Source organism: Ursus americanus, chromosome 31, assembly GCF_024610735.1.
Source record: "Ursus americanus isolate L20-20 chromosome 31, mUrsAme1.1.p, whole genome shotgun sequence".
NCBI lineage: Eukaryota > Metazoa > Chordata > Mammalia > Carnivora > Ursidae > Ursus > Ursus americanus.
In genome coordinates this window covers 12,327,351-12,350,302 of record NC_142157.1, presented here as the reverse complement: position 1 = coordinate 12,350,302, position 22,952 = coordinate 12,327,351, and the positions used below count along the sequence as shown (strand labels likewise).

The 22,952-nt window shown below is 35.9% G+C and overlaps 2 long non-coding RNA genes across 8 annotated transcripts in view; one reads left to right on the top strand and one right to left on the bottom strand.

Moving 5' to 3' along the window:
- Positions 1-15,832, bottom strand: part of LOC123802812 (uncharacterized) — a 56,684-nt gene extending 40,852 nt beyond the window's left edge. Inside the window, exons 1-3 of one of the 4 annotated variants that reach the window (XR_015722413.1) lie at positions 15,723-15,832; positions 14,777-14,920; positions 3,888-4,100 (exon numbers count right to left, since the gene is read on the bottom strand). This is a non-coding gene — a long non-coding RNA (uncharacterized LOC123802812). The remainder of the gene's footprint in view (positions 1-3,887; positions 4,101-14,776; positions 14,921-15,722) is intronic. The other 3 variants (XR_006782665.2, XR_006782664.2, XR_006782662.2) reach the window with 3 other exon arrangements.
- LOC123802811 (uncharacterized) overlaps positions 15,789-22,952 on the top strand; it is a 30,033-nt gene continuing 22,869 nt past the window's right edge. For 3 of the 4 annotated variants that reach the window (XR_015722415.1, XR_015722414.1, XR_015722416.1), the window contains exons 1-2: positions 15,790-15,932; positions 21,060-21,125. This is a non-coding gene — a long non-coding RNA (uncharacterized LOC123802811). Of the gene's footprint in view, positions 15,933-21,059; positions 21,126-22,952 lie in introns of all 4 variants that reach the window. The other variant, XR_006782661.2, reaches the window with a different exon arrangement.

Genomic DNA, 22,952 nt, shown 5'->3' with positions numbered 1-22,952 from the left:
AAATATTAATAACAAATACATATCTATCAGCAATAACTTTGAATATAAATGGACTACACGCCAAACATTGTTTTAGATGCTTTATGTATATAACTCATTTAAATCCTTATAACTACCCTATAGTTTCTAAATGCCTAAGAGTAGCGCTGGCATATAGTAGGTATTCAATAAATATTTGTTATGAGTAAATGACGATTCACATCTATTTTGCAGACAAGGAAATAACACACAATTATGGAACTGGCTCAGTCACAGAACTAATATGTAGCACACTTGGAATTCAAACCCAGGAGCCCACATTTTTAACCCCTTCACTATTCTGTACCTATAACATAAATGCTACCTTTTCTCTAAAGATCTGATCTATTATTGTGGCATGTAAGCAGTAGAAAGATTTTTTAAAATACACTGAAAAGGTTAATTCTTTCCTTTTTTATTTAACTAGCTTTCAAAGTATATATGGAGTATGTCATAATATCTTGCCACTAACCAGTGTTGTTACTTCATTTCTGAGCATCAGCTTCTCAACTAAATGTTAGGGATAATAATGATATCTCACATCACAGAGTTAAATGAGTAAATGCACATAAAGTGATTAGAGGAGTGCCTGATACATAGTGCTATGAATTAGCTAAAATTATTACTTAAATCTTTACTTAAAATGTCTTATTCCTACTATTTTTATAATGGAAAAGAATAGTTTACAATAGAGTCTCCATAAAATACCTAAGTTAAATATCTTGAACCTTATACGACATCCAGATGACAGCTAAACAGTTAACCACATTAGCAAAATTTATACTGTTCATTACAAGTTATACCCTTCTGATTTTTACTTACAACACCCCCAGATTTTTCCCAAAATTTCTCTTAATGCCTTTCCTATAATCAAGATCACTTCGCTCTGTAATGTAGTCAAAAGATCTGTTTCAAGAATTGTCCTTAGCTCTCTTCTTTTCAATTGTGGTAATTTTCCTCTGATTATAGCACAGGTATCCTTTCTACCTTCTTTTTCAAGATCCTAAAATGTATTACATAACTAGCTTAATGCTAATCTATATATATAACCACTTGTAATCAAATGAGAACCTCTGAATGCCCACATAAGTATTATGTGGCATTTTATACCCTTCCAATATTAAGAGTAAGAGACTCCCCTGCACACTCCTGCCTCAAATTACATGGATTTTATTTAAGATTATGGAACATATTGTAACAGCAGCATATAATTTTCCAACACAATAATTCTTTTCCAGTTGAAAGGTATCCTGTAATATTATCAACATCAATGTGAAAAAACCCCAATTTTCAATTTGACAAAGCTTTGTGGGGGAGGCTTTATCTTTAGTAAACAGCAATTTTCACATGCATAACCACAACAACTATGGGAATATAACTAATCATTCTTGGCCCTATACCATTTCAAAGCAGTGGATTATTATTCAATTTATATTAGTAGAAAACTAAAATATATTTTTAAAAATGGTTCATAAGGAGATAACAAGGGCAGTGCACTTTTATTAATTAGTAAAGTCCCTATTAATGAAATGCTGCTGGGAAATACTGCTTCAATTACCTTTATTTTTATATAGTAAATTATTAGGCAACAGACTTAACGGTATGTGAAACAAATGTCTTTTGGGCTAATTCTGCACTTTACATTCATATGAATGTAAAGTGCAGAATTAGCCCAAAAGACATTTGTGTATATATATATATATATATTAAAGCATTCTAAAATATCTCAGTTGGCAAGAATTTTTTCAGAATTGGGACCTTGAATAAGCACTACATTTACAAAAACTGAAAAAAGGAAACAGTATTTACTAAATCAACATGCATTGTAAACTTACCAGCCTACGATTTAGCAATATTTTATCCCAACAACTAATTATGTAGGAGGTGTTAAATTCGAAGTCTTCTGAACTTGGAAAAGTACACGTAATAAATGTGTCTCTTTACAAATTAGATACAGAATGGTATTTGTCAAATGTAATTTTATTCTCCCAATTGTTTTGTGACATTGTTGAAAAACACAGACTGAGGGGGAAAAAGGGTAATTCAAACTGGAAAGAATACAAACTTTGAAGTCTGTTTTTGAAAAAAAAAAATCCGATAAACATGATAAATAGTATGGTTTCCCCGTATAATTTTCTTTTTCTCAACTCTTTTAGAAACTCTAAACTTATACAAAAAGAATAAGGAAGATAAGTTTCATTCCATATCTAGATCCCTTCAAAATTAAAACAGAGCAGTAATTATGCCTGACCTTCTGTAATACTTCATTACCTGTACATGAATGAGGTGTTCCATGGATACCCAGAACACTGAAATGATGTCTTTAAACAACCATAAACCCTTTTGGATGGCAATTGTGAGACGTCTGATATAATGGAAGAGAGTCTAGAGGCAGAGAATATGTGATCAAGTCTAGATTTTACCGCTTACTAATTGTGTGTCTCAGACAAACCACTTAATTGTAACTAAGCCACAGTTTTCCTCGATTGCAAACATAGGGATAATATTACCTACTGTATGGGGCTGCTGACAGGATAAAACCAGATAAGATGTGAAAGCATTTGTAAACTGTGAAGTACAATCTATAAAGGACAATACACATCCTACCGATTACATCTTATTACTACATACTTCCTTGTCTTCATGAACAGAATATACTAAACATAATTTAACCCACGGCCATAATTACAAGTTACTGTGCTAAGCTGTAATACAGGGACCAAAGTCACCATAACCCAGGCCAAAGGAGGCCAAGAAGCGAGGCTGACTGTTTTGGTGCTTCTTTATAGCTCTGGATGCCCTTTGTACAGTTAGTTGTTTGGCGAGACTTTTGCTGCTATCAGCGTACATAGTTACCTATAGGGAGCCTTCCCAGAAAAATGCCAGTTAAAATCCTCTCTAATTTGCTGCTCCACTTCCTTTCTCACCTTCTCTAAACAGGTAACTCTGTCTTCTTCACAGAGAAAAAAAGAAACCACCAAATAAGAGCTCACCAACTTCCTGCAACCAGACTGACAAAGGAACGTGCTCTTGCATCCGTCCTCCCATCCTTTTGTCCTGAAACAATGACACATTGTTCTTACCTAAAGCTAATCCTTCTACCTATGCTTCAGATCCCATCCCCAAATGCTTTCTGTCAGTGATTGTTGTCTCCTATAACTTCAGTCCCAAGCCTTCTCTTGGCTACTTCCCATAAAATTTAAACACGCTCAAGTCTCTCCTGCCTTCTAAAAGAAAACACAGGCACAAACATTTTTATCATGCTCCAGCTGTCCTTGTTCTCCTTACCTGCCAGCTATACCTCTCCGGTCCTAGAGAAATAATAGTAAATGCACTTCTACTCAGGGAAGGAACGCACATGTAAGGGGGACATGCAGGGATCAGGGGCGGGAGGGGTTAAAACTAAAATAATTGTGAAACGATGAGTTAAGAGTTAATAGGCTGAGGTAGAGGAAGAGGCACAGTGGATCAGGGAGAGAGAGCAGCAAATGCAAAGGCACAAAGCAGAGGAAGGGTATCTAGCCCCAAAAAGGAAATGAAAATAGTCCAGGGCTCCCACTAAATGACAAATTCATACATATATTTATCCTTATTTCCTCCCAGAACTCCACTAAAATACCAGCAAAGGAGTACTAATTTCTCAAAGGCAAAAGCATAAATGCATAAGAACAAATGTAAGAGGAAAAAAGAGAAAAAGCACATGAGAGATATCAAAATTTGCGAAGATACAAAACTGATCTACATATGGTCACCAACCAATTCAGTGTACCTGAGAAAACTGAAACCTTAGCCTGAAGCAAGAGACAATTAGGAGGCAAGCTTATTCCCAAAGAGGGTAGACAAACTGAGGAACTGAAGGCTTTAAGTACCTCTGAGAGTGGGGCTGAGGAACAGGACTAACAACAGGAAGACTGGTTGAGACTTTAGAAGATATAATCAGACCTCCAGCTCTCCTCATCATAAAGCCAGGTATCTCTTCTCTCCTACCACAGCAGAAAACCAGAGGTTTACTGTGTGGAGATAGATCAGAGAATGTTCTGGATTTGGATATATCAGGTTGAGGGGTAGAATGCAAGGTGGCACTGAAAACAAAAGGAAAAAGGAAAAGTGTTAGAAGGTCATCAAAAAGAAACGTAAAGGTAACACACAGGGAGAACTAGGTTTCTGTCAATATTTAACTCTCTGGGAATTCTGTGGATTTTTAAGTTCGTAATCAAAATAGGGAAATCTGGGTTTCCATTAAGTAGATGAGATGGTCCACAAGCTGACCTAGATATCGATAGAGAAATGCATAGATTCATAGATACACAGATATGCAACTTATTTGTTTTATAACTAGATAAATGGGACTTAAAATTCCTCTTCTATTAATTTCATTCGTTATGATATAGGTTTAACAAAATTGCCTCTCTTTTCAATCCAAATGTGCATCAGTAGATAAATGGATAGAGAAGTTGTGAGATACACAGATACACACACACACACACACACACACACACACACACACACACTGGACTATTACTTAGCCATAAATAAGGATGAAATCTTGCCATTTGCAACAACATGGATGGATCTAGAGGGCATAATGCTAAGTGAAATAAGTCAGTCAGAGAAAGATAAATATCATATGATTTCGCTCATCTGGAATTTAAGAAACAAAACAAAGAAACAAAGAAAAAAACCAGACAAACAAAAAACCAGACTCTTAACTATAGAGAATAAACTGGTGGTTGGGGCGCCTGGGTGGTGCAGTCATTAAGCATCTGCCTTTGGCTCAGGGCGTGATCACAGCGTTCTGGGACCGAGCCCCACATCAGGCTGTTTAAAGTTTGCTTTGGCTATTCGAGAACCTTTGTGGTTCCATACAAATTTTAGGAATGTTTACTCTAGTTCTGAGAAAAATGCTGTTGGTATTTTTATAGGGATTGCATTAAATGTGTGGAATGCTTTGGGTAGTATGGACATTTTAACAATATTTGTTCTACCAACCCATAAGCATGGACTGTCTTTCCATTTGTTTGCATCGAATTCAATTCAATTTCTTTCATCATAAAAGACCTGCAAAGTAGGTCTAGAGAGAACATAACTCAACATAAGAAAGGCCTTATTGAAAAACCCACAGCCAACATTACACTTAATGGTGAAAAACTGAGAGCTTTTCCCCTATGGTCAGGAACAAGACAAGAATGTCTACTCTCACCATTTTTATTCAACATAGCAGTGGAAGTCCTAGCCACAGCAATTAGACAACATAAAGAGACAAAACACATCCAAATTGGTAAAGAAGTAGTAATACTCTCACTGTTTGTAGATGACATGATACTACAAATAGAAAACCCTAAAGACCCCACCAAAAAACTCCTAGAACTGATAAATGAATTCAATAAAGTCGCAGGATACAAAATTAATGTACAGAAATCTCTTGTGTTCCTATACACTAATAATGAAGCAGTGGAAAGTAGAACATTTCATTCTTAAAGATGAACAGATGACCAACGATAACCAAATATAGGGAAAAGGACCTCTATAACAAAAAGAAGAGAAAAAAAAAACAGAGTCGAAGAAGAAAACTTAAGAGAACTTTATTAACCTTAGAAAGATATTTTATTCCTCAAACAATAACAGGAGGCCACACACACACACACACACACACACACAAAAGGAAACTCAGTAAATAGGCAGAGTTGCTAGAAATTACAAATACAAAATTAAAATCAACGGAGAAATTAAAATATAAAGAAGACTACATTCATACAGTTCACTCATTGAACAAATATTATTTTGAGTACCTCCTACTTTCCAGAGATGAATTAGTAGGAGGTGAATTAGGAAAATATCATGTTCTAGAAGATAAGTGAAGAAAATATATCAAAGAAGAGTATGTGATAGGGGCGCCTGGGTGGCTCAGTCGTTAAGCGTCTGCCTTCGGCTCAGGGCGTGATCCCAGAGTCCTGGGATCGAGCCCCACATCAGGCTGCTCCGCTGGGAGCCTGCTTCTTCCTCTCCTACTCCCCCTGCCTGTGTTCCCTCTCTCACTGGCTGTCTCTCTCTGTCAAACTAAAAAAAAAGAAGAAGAAGAATATGTGATAAACTGTGTCAAAAGCTGCTGTTATATAAGTAGGGTTGACAGTTTAAATTTATCACCTAACAAAGTGGTGTCTGACTGGAGGAAGAGGTCCCATCCTTGGAATGCCCAGGAAGAGTGTCTTTCCCCCTTTCCAAAGCTTCCTCCACAGCTTACCAAAAGTACCTAGTAGCCCTACCTCTCTATCCCAAAGCAATTTACCCAGCTATCCACATCAACTTTGCTCAGAAGCCTTCAGCTCTATGTGGCTTAGGAGGAAACCAAGTTAGGAGAAGAAATTGTTGTTGTTGTTGTTGTTGTTGTTGTTGTTGTTGTTGTTGTTTTTTAACTGAGATTGGTCTAGAAAGTTTTCTCCTCTACAAGGAGCCAGTACAGCAAAGCTTATCTGGAGACAGATGGGCCAATCATTCTTCCTTTTAAGTGTCTTTTTTTTCCCCCCTTTTCTCACTTTAACCCTCCTTCTCTGGGACTTCAGTTCCTCACATTTGTAGACACTATAACACAGTTCAGTGGTGCCACACTCACCTGTGCACCAGAATCATCAGCCATCAGGGGATCAAAGGCAAAAAGAAACTTTTTAGCATTTTGGAAATGTTCCATATGTTAATTGTGGTACTAACTGACACAACCATATACAACTACAAAAAAATCTCTTTAAATTTACAATTTAAACTCTGACACTTCAGAAAATGAAAAAGGGAGTTATTAATTATGCCAGGACAACAAGCATAAACCTCAACTACTCTGGGAAAAGTAGGATAAATGGTCATCTCAGTAATACATCAAAATAAAGACTAAGTATTGACCATCGGTTTTAGCAACATGGATATTGTGAAATAATAGAAAATATATACACAAGTCTCTGCCTCCAGTTTCTGGCATTGAATTCTTAAATCTTTTGGAATCCCCCTAGGTTATTGGAGTGTCTTTTATTCTAACAGGGTGACTTGGTGGCCTCCTGGATGGGGGCTGCTCACCAGAAAGTATGAGCCATAATTTGAAGCTTGGAACTTTCAGGCCCACCCTCCATTCTCCAGAGAAGGAAAAAGGAGTGGAAACGGAGTTAATAATCAATCATGCCAACCTGATGAAGCCTACATAAAATTTCCAATAGCACAGGGTTCAGAAAGCATCTGGGTTGGTGAACACACACATCTGTAGGCCAGGAGGGTAGCATACCCCAACTCTACTAGGACAGAAGCTCCTGTACTATGTACCTCTTCATCTAGTTGTTCGTCTGCACCCTTTATCATATCCTTTATTATACAATAAACTGGTAAACATAATTATTTCTCTGAATTCTGTGAGCCATTCTAGCAAATTATCAAACTCAAGGAAGGGGTCTGGGAACCCTAATTTATAAGGGGTTCAGTCAGAAGTTCTGTCAATCAGAAGTACAGGTGACAACCTGGGACTTGTGACTGGCATCTTGAGTGAGGGCAGTCTTGTGGGCATAAGACCTTAACTTTGTGGGATATGAGCTATTGCCAGGTAATGTCAGAATTGAAGAGAATAATGGGAAATCCTGCCGGTGTTGCAGGAAATTGCTTGATGTGTGCAAAATCCACACATCTGGTGACAGAAGAATTGTGTGTGAGTAAAGGAAAAACATAGGACTGTGTTTTTTACCATTACAGGTATCACAGGCAATCTTGATAAAAGCAGGAAAAAAATGTGAAGACATAATGGCTGAAAATATTCCAAAAGCAGCAAAAGAAAGGTATCAACCACAAATCCAAGAAACTCAGTTAACCCTAGGAAAGATAAACACAAAAAACCCCCACATTTTAGGCACATGACAGAGAAACCATGAAAACCCAAAGTTAAAGAGAAAATCTTGAATACAACCAGAGGGAAAAAAAGATACATTAAAAAGAAGGGAACAAGGAAATGAATTATACCTGAATTCTCATCAGAAACAATTTAAAACAAGCTTTTAAAAGAAAAAAAGAAAAAAAAAGCCACCTCTTGTCAGTCTAGTTCTCCAGCCAGTGGGAAAAAAAAAATCTTTCCAAAATGAAGGCAAAAAATTCCATAGATGGAAAAAAAGTAATACCACATAGAAATGTCAGAAAAAAATAAATATGATACATACATACCAATAAATCTCTTTAAAAGAATACTGAATAGAGGGGTGCCTGGGTGGCACAGTTGTTAAGTGACTGCCTTTGGCTCAGGGCGTGATCCTAGCGTTCTGGGATCGAGCCCCACATCAGGCTCCTCTGCTAGGAGCCTGCTTCTTCCTCTCCCACTCCCCCTGCTTGTGTTCCCTCTCTCGCTGGCTGTCTCTCTCTATCAAATAAATAAATAAAATCTTTAAAAAAAAAAAGAATACTGAATAGAAATACTTAAAATAGCATTATACTACAGAGTTTATAGCATATCTTGTCTTTAAAAATAAGAACAATGGGGAAGGAGGATAGTAAATGAAGTGTGCTATTGTAATGTTCTCACACTGTGGAGTAATAATATTTTTTGAAGTTAAACTGTGATAACTTAAAAATTATTACATTTAATCTCTAGAAAAATCACTAAAAACACATAGAGAAGCATTAACTAAAAATTCAACAAAGGAAATAACACAGAATAATACAAAATACTTGATTTACCCAAAAGATGGTAAGAAAGGCAAAACAGAGGAACAAAAAGCAGACAGGACAAATCCAAAGGGGGAAAAGAGAAAATTACAGATTTAAACCCAAACACTATCAATAATTACATCAAATATAAATGAAATATTGGGTGGGGAAAATGAGATGTTGGGTCAGAGAATACACACTTGCAGTTATAAGATGAGTAAGTTCTGAGGATCTAGTACACAGCATGGTGAATTTAGTAACAACGATATACTTGAAAGTTGCTAGGGGAGTCCATCCATCTTAAAAGTTCTTAACCCACAGTTAAAGGTATGTGAGGTGATGGATGTGAACTATACAGTGGTAATCATTTTGCCTAAATGGACTAAACACCCTTAGTAAAAAGGCAGAGATTGACAGAGGCTGGAATTTTTTTTAAGGCCCCAACTACTCTCTATATCAACAAAACACACTTAAAACATAAAAGATACAAAGTCAAAGGATGGGAAAAGATAAATCATACAAACCCTAAGTGTAAGAAAGCTAGTATGGCTATATTAATATCAAAGTAGGACTTTAACTATGGACTCTGAGAAACAAACTGAGGGCTTCGGGGGGGGCGGGGGGATGGGGGAATGGGATAGACCGGTGATGGGTAGTAGGGAGGGCACGTATTGCATGGTGCACTGGGTGTTATACGCAACTAATGAATCATCGAACTTTACATCAGAAACCAGGGATGTACTGTATGGTGACTAACATAATATAATAAAAAAACATTAAAAAAAATAAGTAGGACTTTAGAAAGAATACTATGAAATACAGAAAAGGGAATTTTATAATATCAGAAGGTTCAAATTCATGAAGAGATACATCTTAAATACACAGGCACCTAAAAATAATGAAGATCTTAAATAAGTGAAACAAAAATTAATGGAAAAGTAGACAAACCCACCATCGTGGTTAGAGATGTAAATGTCCTTCTCTCAGACACTGATAAAACAAATGGGCAAAAAATCAGTAAGGATATAGAGTATTTCAACAACAGTATCAACTTGACCTAATAGACACTTATGGAACACCATTCTCAATAATGGCAGAACACCCATTTTTCAAGTGCATGGGAACATTCACAAGATAGACAATAAGGTAGGCCATAAAAAAAAGTTTTAGTTAATTTAAAAGGCATGGAATCATACCAAGTACACTCTAACCACAACAGAATTAAATTAGACATCAATAATAAAAAGATACTTGAGGATTTTCCAATTTTAGAAATTAAACAATATACCTCTTAGTAATCCACAGATCAAAGAAAACTATTACAGGAGAAATTTTAAAATATCTTTAGCTGAATGATAATAAAAATAAACATATCAAAATTTATGTAATGAAGCTAAAGGAGTACTTCAGGCTTAGGAGAAATTTATAGCTTTAAAAACCTATGTAAGAAAAGAAGACAGGTGTACAATCAATGATGTAATTCTCTACATTAATAAGCTAGAAAAAGAAAAGCAAGTAGAAGAAAGGATATAATAAAATTAAAAGCAGAAATCAAGTAAAGAGAAATGGACAAACAATACAAAATCAACAAAGCAGAAGATGGTTCTTGGCCAAGATTTAAAAAATGTCTAAACCTCTAGCAAGACTGATCAGGAGAAAAGACATAGAAAACACAAATTACCAATATAAAGAATGAAAATAAATATATAACTACAAATCCTTCATAATAGGAGGATAATAAGGAGACAGTATGAACATTATAATAATTTTGACTTCTTAAATGAAATGGATAAATTCTTAAAATATTTACCCCCTAAAAATGAAAACACTAATTTGAAAAGATATATGCACCCCTATGTTTACTGCAGCATTATTTACAATAACCAAAATATGGAAGCAACCTAAGTGTCCATCAATGGACAAATGGATAAAGAAAATATGGTGTATAAATAATGGAATATTACCAATCATAAAAAAAGAATGAAAGATTGCAATTCTCAACAACATAGATGGACCTAGAGGGTATTATGCTAAGTGAAATAAGTCAGAGACAAATACCATATGATTTCACTTATATGTTCTAGAAAATGAACAAAACAGAAACTGATTCAAATACACAAAACAAACTGTTACCAGAGGAAAGAGGAATAGGGGTGATGGGCACAATTGATGAAAGGGATTAAGAGGCACAAACTTCCAGTTATAAAATAAGTAAGTCAAGGAAATGAGAAATACAGTGTAGGGAGTATAGTTAATAATACTATGGTAACATTATATGATGCCAGATGGTAACTACACTTACAGTGGTAAGCAACTGTATAATGTATAGAATTTTCTAATCATGATGTTGTACATCTGAAACTAGTATATAACACTGTATGTCAACTAAACTTCAATTAAATTTTAAAAAAAAGAAATAGCAGTCTTACACAAACTCTTCCAGAAATGAGAGAAAATGGGAATCACTCCCCCATTATTGTATGGGGCCAGCATAACCGTGATACTAAATTTAGACAACAGACATACAAGAAAACTACACGAATATATATGAGTCTAGACATAAAAATCCTTATCAAAATAACAGCAACTGGAATCCTGCAACATATAAAAAGCATAATACTTCATGCACAAATGACATTTGTTTATCTTAGGAATGCAAAATAGGTTTAACATAAGAAACATCGATATAACTTAGCACGTATAGATTAGAGGAGGAAAATTAATAATATAGACTTCAATAAATGAAAAAAAAAAAACACAAAAACCAACGAGGTTCAATACTCATTCATGACAGATACTCTTAGCAGACTAGGAATAGGAAGAATATCCCCAACCTGACAAGTGGCATCTAAAAAAACATATAGCTAATAATATACTTAATGGTAAAATACCGTAGGTTACCTCTCTAAAATCAGGAACAACACAAGGATATTTCCTCTCACCACTTCAACTGAACACTATAATAGAAGTACATAACTAGTGCATTAAGGCAAGAAAAATAAATATAAGGCATATGGAGTACAGAAAGAATTAAAGCTCTCTTTACGTGCAAGTGGCATAACTGCATTGGTAGAAAATTCTAAGGAATCTACAAAGACAACTTTGAGACAACTAAAAAGCAAATTTAGCAAGATTGTGGGATGTGAGATCAGTATATAAAAAAAATCTATACTTCTGGGGCACCTGGGTGTCTCAGTTGGTTAAGCAGCTGACTTGATTTTTTGGCTCAGGTCATGATCTCACGATCCTAGGATCAAGCCCCACAGTGGGACACGCTCCACACTCAGCAGGGAGTCTGCTTGAGATTCTTTCTCTCCTCTCCTCTGCTCTTTCCCACCTTGTGCGTGTGCGTGCACTCCCTCTCAAACAAATAAAATAAAAATAAATAAACTATAGTTCTATATGCCATCATTCAATAAGTAGAAAATAAAATTTTAGGGGTGCCTGGGTGGCTCAGTCGGTTAAGTGTCTGCCTTCGGCTCAGGTCATGATCCCAGGGTCCTGGGATCGAGCCCCACATCGGGCTCCCTGCTCCGTGGAGAGCCTGCTTCTTCCTCTCCCCGCTGCTCATGCTCTCTCTCTAGCTCTTTCTCTCTCAAATAAAATCTTAAAAAAAAAAAAAAAGAAAAGAAAATTTTGAAGAATACCATTTACAACAGAACCAAAACCACAAAAAAACTAGAAATAAATACAATGTGCAGTACTACACTGAAAGTTCTAAAATATTTCTGAAAGAAATTAAAGATAACTTATGTAATGCAGTGACATAGTATATTCATGGATTAGAAGACACAATATTGTTAAATGTCCACTCTGCCAAATGAATATATATTCAATACAGACACAATTAAAATTCAGGCAGGATTTCTTTAAAAGGAAATTCAGAAGCTGATTCTAAATTTCTATGGACATGCAAGCAAATTAAAATAATTAAAATAATTAAACTTGAAAAGAAGGATAAAATTAGAGAACTTAACTTCACATGACTTTGAAACAGACTACAGTAATCAAGATGGAGGTATTAGTAAAAGAACAAATATACCAAACAAAATAGAATCTAGAAATAGACCCCCACTTCCAAGACATTGACAATACAATGCAGAGAAGAAAATCTTTGCAATAAGTGAACAGCTGGATATCCACATTGAGGGGAAAAAAAGCATGACCTCCCCCCTCACACCATACACACACACAAAAAAAAAAACAGGTCTAAAGGTAAAAGCAAACTATAAGCTTATAGAAAAAGACGATATTTTCATGACCTTCTTAAAGACACAGAAAGCACTAACCAAAAAACAAACATGTAATAAATTGTATTTCACCAAAACAAAAATCTTCTGCTTATCAAAAAACACCACTAAGAAAATGAGCTGGCAAGCCATAGACTAGGAGAAAATATACACAATGTATACACAAGATCAAGAATGTACTTAAATTTTTAAAAAGATACTTCAGAAATATAATTATACAAATGACTAATAATAACATTTTAAAGTGCTTAAAACCATCAATCAGAGAAATACAAAATAAAGCCACTTGAGAGATCACTATAAATATAGAATTGTGCAGTGGTTCTCAATGGGATGGGGAAGTTGGCAATTTTGACCCCCAGAAAACATTTTTAGTTGTTATAGGTACCCAGAATGTTGCTAAACATCCTACAAGGCACAGGACAGCCCCAAATAACAAAGAATTATCCTGTCCAAAATGTCAATGGTGGCAAAATTGAGAAACCCCCAAGAGATGAAAGAGACAAATAGCATCAAACGTTGGTGAAGATCTAGAGCAAATGGAACTCTCTGATATGTTACAGAAGGGTATGCAAAATGATTGATTCACTTCGGTGCTTGACAGATGCTACCATATTAAGTGTAAATGGCTTCTCCTTGTCAAATTAAAGGTCAACATGGCCTACAAGGCCTGCATGATCTAGACCCAGTCTACTTCTCCAGCCTCATCTCTCAGTTTAAATGAGGCACAAGGATGATCAGTATTAGGAAAAAACTTTCAATCAAATCTACTTGACTTTACTGAGAGAAATCCTAAAAATTCTGAGATAAAAGAAATCTTAATATCATTTAGTCAACTTATTACCTAAAGAAGGGATATAAATACACTCCTGACAGTACATCTCTCATAATAAACACTAACAGTTTTGGCAAAATCTCAGATCTATTTGACAAAAACTACAGAAACAACTAAGGCTATATAAGTATTGGTCCTCTACCCCTTTTGTAAACTGGGTTAACTGGAGACCATTATAGAGTTACTGATATTGGCTTCAGACACATCACAATGCAGGTTGAAAAAAATTAAAGTAACAGTTCAGAAAGATACTAAATACCACAACTCATTTCACCAAAGAATGGAGTCAGGTGCAAAAGTGTATAAATGGCCTAAATTGGCACCATTCAATAAAAACATAACACAAACTATAAATGCAAGCCACATATGCTATGTTAAAAAAATGAAAAGCAAATTAATTCCATTTTGATAACATAATTATACTATATGCAAATATATGCAAATACGTTATGCACAAAATATGCAAAATAGCCAATAAACCCAAAATATTATCACCTCAATATGTAATCAACATAAAGTTTGATTATTTTATATTCTCTTTTTGTACTAAGTCTTCAAATGTATTTTACATTTATAATAAATTTCATTTTGGACTATCCACATTTCAAGTGCTCAATAGACACATGTAGGTAGTGGCTACTGGATACTAACACTGCTTATTAAGTAACATACTTCTAAGCATTTTACTTGACTATTTCATTTAATTCTCTCTGACGCACATACGGGGGAAAGTAATTTGTCCCAAGTTCCCACAGTTAGTGGTAGAATCAAGATTCTAACTCAGTCAGCATGACTAAGATCCCCTGCTCCAAACCAGAATGTTTTCCCACCTCAAAATTTAAAAAAAATTTTTTTCTTTTACAATATCACTGAAACTTTCAGTTAAACCACATTAACACGTTAATTCTTGCTTTCATATTATACATTCAGCTTATAAGAAACCTAAATTTATGGTCACATAAAAAAATTGTTTCCCCCCCATGATTTAAATCCGCAAGAAAAGACTTACCATTAATACGAGTTTTTGATACTTTTGTTTTAGGTCTGACACACTTGCAGATGGGTCTGCCCCCAGAATGCTGTACCAATCCTTTTTGGGTATCTGCTCAAATGCCATCATCCATTGAACAAGAAGTGGACCTTCTCAGATCAGCTGAATAAAAATATCGATGACAATTCATTACAATTTGCAGGATCGAAGAAATAAGCAAGTACTTTCCTAAATTCTTTAATATGTAGCGGAGTAATCAGGATTATAATGCAAACCTGATGAAGCATGTATTTTCATTTAAAACACCCTAAGAATTTCATGTACAAGTATACAGACAAGTATGGGAAATCTGTTACACGTTTCATGATATACGCTTATACCTTAAATTAATGAATTACAACAGCCTTAAGAAAACAGAATTCGAAAATGAACGCGAGCGGTGGATGACCTCTAAGAAGGTATTTCTGCTAGTCTCGGGTAAAAGCCGCATATATTAAATACTCACTAAACACAATAGAGGAATTTAATAAATGTTTACAAAATTTTTTTAAAATGTTGAAAGCAAAACAAAACAAAAAAGAATTCAAATGAATTTGAGAGCATTCCCTCTTAATGTTTCCAGTTCACATTTCTTCCAGATTATCTTAAAAGAATAATGCGGGGAACAGTCAGCTCAGGCAGGTAGACAGCATGAGTCCCTCGGTTACTGGCGCTTACAAAGAAAGAGCTCCTGAAACTGCTCACAGGATACTCCAGCCCTCTAGATTACAGAAGAGACCTCGCCAGGAGTCCCAGAAAAAAAGCAACCTCTTCCCACAGCTGTGAACTTCAAGAGACGCGGGGGGGGGGGGGGGGGGGGGCAGGGCTCAAAATTGAGACTTGGGAATCCACTGTATTCATTTCGGCTGCACCGCCCAGCCACAGGCGGCTACCCTCTCCTGGCTTTACTCGATAACAAACTTACCAAACTTCATACAGTCTTTATCACCTACACCTCTCCCGCACTCGGCCAAAACCCGGAACCGATTTCTCCTTCCACCGGAAGTCATTGCCCTGTCCCGACCACATTTCTAGTCGGGCCCTTGTGGCCGAGGCACCGCTGGCAAGGAGCGCTCCGCCCTCCCGGATGCGGTCGCTATGGTAACCAGTCTTCGCTTCCAAGGAGTTCTAAGCGGTAAGTGCCCGAGCTGTGGAAAAAGGTGTTCTTCGCCTCATTCTAACTCCCTCTAGTCCCAACTCCGAGACTGTGGCGTCTCTCCTCTCCCTCAGCGAGCACCACCACTCCCCTTCGCCCCGGGCTTGCTTCCTCCGCTTTCCCCAAAGCTTCCTTCGCTTACCCCACCCGGCGCTGTTCCCAGCCCTTTCGTGGTTGCTGACCGTTCTCTGGCAGGTGAGGAGGGTGGGGGAGTGCTGGGGTTGGGGCTTGTGAAGGATGAGGAGATCTAATCCCGCTCTTGTCTCTACACTTCCCTTCGAATGTTCTCATTCGAAAATTAAGAGAAAACCTAACCGATTGAATTTTTGTTTTCAGTTTTAACAGTTTTTTTTTCTGGAAAAGATGTGCGAGTTAATTATTTCTTGTAGATGATCTTAGCAACTGATAACTTTTCAAAGTCCTTTCATACTTACTATCTCGCTTCACTTTCACTTCAACCCAGTGAAGCTAGTAAGGTAGGTGTTAATATTCCCATTTGGTAGATGAAGCAAACCAAGTGTCAAGGCCAAATAGCTAATTGTATAGCAGCAGAACAGGACTCTTAGTAAGCGTGCATCTTAGCAGGGTAGCCAGGCTATCTTTCAAGCTTACGGAAAAAGAATAAACCACTCTGCTTTGGGGCAGTTGCTGGACCCTGCAAATGGGCACTGTTAGGTTTTTTGTTAGTTTTTTCCTTCTTGCCTCTCCCTTTCCTTCTGTTGTTCCCTTTTATTGTCTCTTGTCTGTACTACTTGCCTCACATTGACCTCTCTTCCTTGCATTGTTCCCAGAGGTGAAATGGCATCTTGTGTTTTGGCAGCATGATTTAAATTTCACTTGGAGATGTTAAGATAGTTCTGTTGCTATTACTACTTAAATTTGCTTTCCTTCTTTTTTATCTTTCTTCTACCAAACCTCAGTTTGAGAAGCAGTCAAGATAAACCTAAGTACATTAAATAAAATATTTTAATATGGTCACTTATTTAATGATGGTATAAAGAATAACTGAATGACATGAGAAAGAAAATCTAAAGCAAAAATTATAAATTGGGTTCTCCATAGGATTTTGTCATGTTTAAAATTACTAACAAAGAGCATTAAGCTAAGTCAGAGGATCTGATTTTAGTCCTGGTTCCGACATACCTTCATACCTTCTGTGTGGCCCTAAGGAAATGTGTTAAGTGACAGACTTAAGTGCTGTTCTGAATACCTTCCTATACAGAATGACACCCCCTTGAACTTTTTAGACCTCAAATACCCACCTTTCCACAGCTTAGTTCTTCCTCATGGATAGTTATGCTCAAATCTTCAGTTTTTACAGCAAAAGCACATTACTTTTATGATCCCTTAGGGGATTATGTTTTCTCTTTTATTCCCTTTTTTTAGCCAAATTCTGAAAAGTCTGATCACAGTACCCCAATTTTCTCAATTCATTTTTTTTCATATTTGTGTGTGTGTGTGTGTGTGTGTGTGTGTGTATGTGTGTGTGTATGTGTGTATGCATTTAGGTTTAGATAGTAAGAGGTACACCTTTTCCCCCAGCAGTTCCCAAGTGTTCAGTCATTTCATCTCAACATACTTTAGCTCACATCAATAAAGCATACTTTAGTTTGCAACTTTTTCTTTCATCTCCATAATGTCATTATTCTGCTGAAATGATCAATAATTCATTGACAATATCTAGTCTCTGTTTACATTTCCTTAGTTGTCTCAGAAATGTCTTTTTATGGTTGGCTTGCTTGAATCATGATCCAAACAAAGGCTGCACATTGCATTTGATTGTTCTGTCTCTTTAGTATCTTTTAAGCTATAGCAATCCCACTTTACTACTATCTTGGTTTTGTTTTTTCTTTTCCTGCCATTGGCTTATTGAAAAACCAGATTAGTTGTCTTACAATCTGAATTTATTTACACCAGAATAAACTTCTTAAAATACTTTTTACATGAATTCCTGCTCACTTGTCTTCATTTTTCATTTTCTAGAGCATTATTGTCCAATAGAAATATGATTAAGCCACAAATACAAACCACATTTTTGCTTTTAAATTTCCCAGTAGCCATATTAGGAAAGTAAAAAGAAACTGGTGAATTTTAATAATATATTTTATTTAATCCAATATATTCAGAGTATGATCATTTCAAAATATAATTAATGTAGAAATTATTAATGAGGCATTTTACATTGTTTTTTTCATACTAAATCTTTTTTTTTTTAAGATTTTTTATTTATTCATATTCGACAGAGAGAGAGACAGCCAGTGAGAGAGGGAACACAGCAGGGGGAGTGGGAGAGGAAGAAACAGGCTCCAAGCAGAGAAGCATGATGTGGGGCTCGATCCCAGAACTCTGGGATCACACCGTGAGCCAAAGGCAGACGCTTAACGACTGAGCCACCCAGGCGCCCCCATACTAAATCTTTAAAGACTGCTGTGTAATTTACCTGTACAGCTCACCTCAGTTTGGACTTGCCACATCTTAAGTGCTCCATAGCCACATCTAACTAGTGACTGCTGTATTGAACAGGCTGTGTCTAAAGGATAATGTCTTGGGGTGCCTAGCTGGCTCAATCAGTAAAGCATGTGACTCTTGATCTCAGGGTCATGAGTTCAAGCCCCACATTGGGTGTAAAGCTTCCTTCAAAAAGTAAGTAAATAAATAAAATAGAGGATAAAATCCTAACTCTTTAACCTGGCATTCACTTACCTCCCAAATATGATCCTTGGTTTTCCAGCCTCATCACCTATTACTTCCATATGTGAAACATTTAAACAATGGGATCTTTTCTTGGTATTTCTTCCATAGTTTTGTTCAGGCAGTTCTCCTTTCTTATTCCATCTTTGCTCTTTGCTCCACCTATTAATTTTATCCCTCTTTTCAGACCCGTCTCTTCCATCAAACCTTTTATGCTGACTCAATCCCTAAAAATTAGTTCCTCCTCTCAACTTTCATAGCCAGTCCTGTATGTCCTATCCCACAGGGTACTATTATACATTTTGGATGTATGTTCTGATTCCCTAATTCTATAAGCTCTTGTAAGGGCAGGGACACCTCTCAAAAAACTAAGCACCAGCTATTGTGCCACATCTCTGAAGTTCTCACTATCTTATTTTAAGAAGGTAATTTATCCATTTTATGTGAAACTAACATAGCAGAAATATAAACTATGTTAGCATAATGGTTAAGAGCATGAAGTCTAAGGGCACGTAGGTGGCTTAGTCAGTTAAGCATCTGAGTCTTGATCTCAGCTCAGGTCTTGATCTCAGGGTTGTGAGTTTGGGCCCTGCCTCAGGCTCCACACTGGGTGTGAAGCCTACTTTAAAAAAAAAAAAAAAAGAGCATGAAGTCTAAAGTCAGACTGCATAAGTTTGAATCCAGACTATGTCTCTTACTGGTTATATGAACATTTTAAGTTAACTAATCTCTATGTCTTGGTTTCTTTCTCTGTAAAAAAGGAGTAATAATAGTATCTCCCTCTAGGTTTGTTGTGAGAATTCAACGAGATAATAATGCCTAAAGTAGTAAATATTCAGGAAAGATTAGCTTTTGTTGTTATTATTATTAGTAGTGAAATATTTGTTGCTGAGTTTTGACTATTAGAACATTAAGAATTCATAGCTATATTTTAGGAATTTCCGAACAGAGCAAATGAATGCTACAAACTATTGAGTTGGAAAAATGACCCCCAAACCCAAATGTTTATTGAATTATATAGTTTGTGGATAAATTAGAAGCATGGGCAAAAACCTCTTAATTCCCATGTCATCAACATTTAACATAAACAAGATAGATATTTAATTTCAAGATGATTGACCAAAAAATAATCAAGGTGATTGATCAAGTTGAGTTAAATGTGAATATAGATGTAGATGTAAATATGGTTATAGAGTATAGATATAGCAGGGGTTTAAGACCCTTGGTTGTAGTAATGGCAAAAATCAATTTTTACTCAATTTATCACTTCAGTACTTGTCTGCCCATTAATTAATGTCTACCACACATTAATAAATTCTTAATTTGAGATCATATTAGTAAATTGTGCTTCTTATTGATGGATAATATTTGCAATATATACAGTGTAGTTCTGCTGTTTTTATCCTAGCATTATATTTATATTTACTTGGCTCTTTCTACTGGTTTCATTGCCAACTCTTCTTCAGTTTTCTCGATCTTACTTATTTCTGAGTTTTTAAGATTTTCATATTAGTAAACTAAACTGTATTTATTTTTAAGTACCACAAAATACTATGGTTATGTTCTGAAATTAGATGGTTGCCCCTACAGCAACTTAAAATCTGCTGGGAAGATAGGAAAACCATCAAGAATTAGCTACTGATGAGATAAACACACATATACACACAGAGTACAGATAGAGCTGTCACTCACTTATTCATTCAATCAACAAACCACTTATTGAGTGTCTACCATGTGTCCCACAGTTTGTTATAAGAGACATAAGACAGTTTGTTGTAGCCCTTGTAAAAGCTTAGAGTTTATCTGTATAAACAGACAAAGAAGCAACTGAAGTAGCTGTAGGAAGTGCTATGCCAGAGGAAATGCAGGTGCTGTGACACTTACTAATTTATAGTTACGTGAATAGAATAAGGCAGATTACCTGAATGACTGAAATCCTTGACTCAAAATGAGGCTAATCCAGAGATGCATGGAAGTATTAAGCTTTAAATATTGAAGTATTAAGTTTTAATGGAAGGGACAGATGAACGGTTAGAATTAGAGAAACTCCTCTTTTTTTTTTTTCCCCCTTTGGCATATTGTCATAAAGCTTTAGATGGTATTGAGAATCAGCCCTATTGAACAATCCTACCTCGTTTTTTAGAAATGGTGTTTTAGGGGCACCTTGAAAAGGTTGGCCCAGTCAGTTAAGTGTTTGTCTGCCTTTGACTCAGGTCAGGATCCTGGAGTCCTGGGAAGGAGCCCTGCATCCATCAGTGGGGGAGTATCCCTCTGCCCCCCCCCCCACTGCTCCTCCTCTCTCTCTCAAATAAATAAATAAAATCTTTTAAAAAAAATTGAAATGGTTTTTCATTTTTGCGTTTTTCCCCTCACTCTTTGTCTTCATTTGATCTATTCTCTCTTTTGTCTTTTCAGTGGTAATCATCAGTGAAAATTCATGAATTTGAGCAAGGCAGTGCACTAAGCAGGAGAGACAAAGAGGTAAATACTTTTGCTGACAACACACCTGTTACTGTGTTTTTCTTGTTTTTTAACTTCAGTTGTGTCAGTGTTCTTTCAACCTTGTTTCATACCTTTTAGAGGTCTTTATCTTACCTAGAATTTTTGTTCCTGTCTTACTACCTTCTTCACGTCTGATGTTTTAATCTTTCCATGAACCTATTAAAGATACCATCTACAATCCATTTTCTGTTTCTCTTTAGTAATCATAATAAATACCAAACTTATTTGCCCCATTCACGTCTTTTTTTAAAAGCTTTTAAAATTTTATTTTATGTACTTATTAGAGAGAGAGAGAGAGAGAGCGTGCGCACACTCGCGCACAAGGTGGGGGCGGGCAGAGGGAGAAGCATACTCCCCACTTAGCAGAGAGCCTGTCCCAGGGCTCAATCTCAGGATCCCGGTATCATGACCTGAGCCACCCAGGATCCAGGGATCATGACCTCAGCCAAAGGCAGATGCTTAACTGACTGAGCCACCCTGGCATCCCTTCCCCCATTCACTTCTTTACCCCTTTCTAAAGCTTTTTTCTTATGACCACTCTGGCTTTTCTGTGAGCTTTCCAATTACCTTGAAATTTGAACCTTGTGATGATCTGTTTCAACCATGTAGTAATATGCATTTATATCCTTTTTTTAAAGCATTCTTCTCCATTTTAGTTTTTTAAAACTGAATTTTTTAAGTTTATTTTAGTCATGTAATTGATTCACAGAAGAAAGGTTAATCTGAATGATCAAGGGGTGTTAATTTGTGGGTTAAAATGTATTAAACAGTTGGTATGAAGTCTGTTTACGTCAATTAGAGAGTATAATGAAGATGTTTCCAGAGTGTTATGGAACCTTTTGAAGTTACCTTGGAATTTAACTCTTGTATTCAACCATGGCACCCATCTGAACATGCCATTGCATTTAGGTTTTTAAATTTGTGTATATTCCAATAGATATGAATAGATCTACATATTTTTTTAAAGTTTGACTTTAATACTAAGATTCTTATGTTTTGTTGTAGGAAATACATTCATGATTCAGTTCATCATTACCATAATGAAAAACATGATCACTCTCATATTTTTTTCAAAAATAAAATGCAACTGGACTGTATGCCTAACAAAACATTACTAGGTTTTTTGTTTATGTACCTCTTTCTTTTTAAAACTAGATTAGTGTCATTATTATAGATTTTTTAATTCTTTTTTAAGAAGATTTTATTTATTTATTTGTCAGAGAGAGAGAGAAAGAGAGTACAGGCAGGGGGATCAGCAGACAGAGGGAGAAGAAGGCTCTTTGCTGAGCAAGGAGCCTGATGCAGGACTGGATCCCAGGACCCTGGGATCATGACCTGAGCCAAAGGCAGACGTTTAACTGACTGAGCAACCCAGGTGTCCCTACAGATTTTTTTAATACTAAGTATCTCATATTGAAAGGTAGCACTGATAAAGACATAAAATTTGATGTGATCATTTAAAGAAATGATTTGTTTTCCCCTCCAAAATTATGTGATATAATATTATGAAACATTTTAGTATTGGTTAATATCTTCAAAATTTCAAATTAGTTAATTTTATGTAGAGTTTAATAATGTTATGGTCAATTTTAATAGTTGAATATAATTTTTGTATAATGATAGCATTAAGATGAATGAAACATCGCAACTTCAACAGTTCAAAATCCATGGAGATATGAGGGTAAAAATCAAATTTTGAAATATATTCTTTACTTAGCACTAGGGTTACTATAGTACTATTTTTTTACTTGTGTCAGTTTACTAGTAATAAACACAGTTAGCATTTCAGCTTCTTCTTGCAACCTT